This window comes from Arachis duranensis, chromosome 6, assembly GCF_000817695.3.
Source record: "Arachis duranensis cultivar V14167 chromosome 6, aradu.V14167.gnm2.J7QH, whole genome shotgun sequence".
NCBI classification, from domain to species: Eukaryota; Viridiplantae; Streptophyta; class Magnoliopsida; order Fabales; family Fabaceae; genus Arachis; species Arachis duranensis.
In genome coordinates, this window is record NC_029777.3 from 94,433,443 (window position 1) to 94,433,812 (window position 370).

Here is a 370-nt window from a genome sequence, read left to right on the forward strand (position 1 = left end):
TAAGGGAAAAACACAAAGAGGACACCAAACTTAGAATTTTTAAAGATCAAAAAGAAACTAAGGACATGCAAATTCGAAAAAAACTAAAAGAAAACAAAAGCATGCAATTGACACCAAACTTAAAATATGAACTAGACTCAACTAAAAGACTCTAAACCAACAAAAATAAACAGTCCTAATCTAAGCAACAAGATAAGCCGTCAGTTGTCCAAACTCGAACAATCCCCGACAACGGCCCCAAAAACTTGGTGCACGAAATTGCAATCACACTTTTGCAACTCCGCACAACTAACCAGCAAGTGAACTGGGTCGTCCAAGTAATACCTTGCGTGAGCAAGGGTCGATCCCACGGAGATTGTCGGCTTGAAGC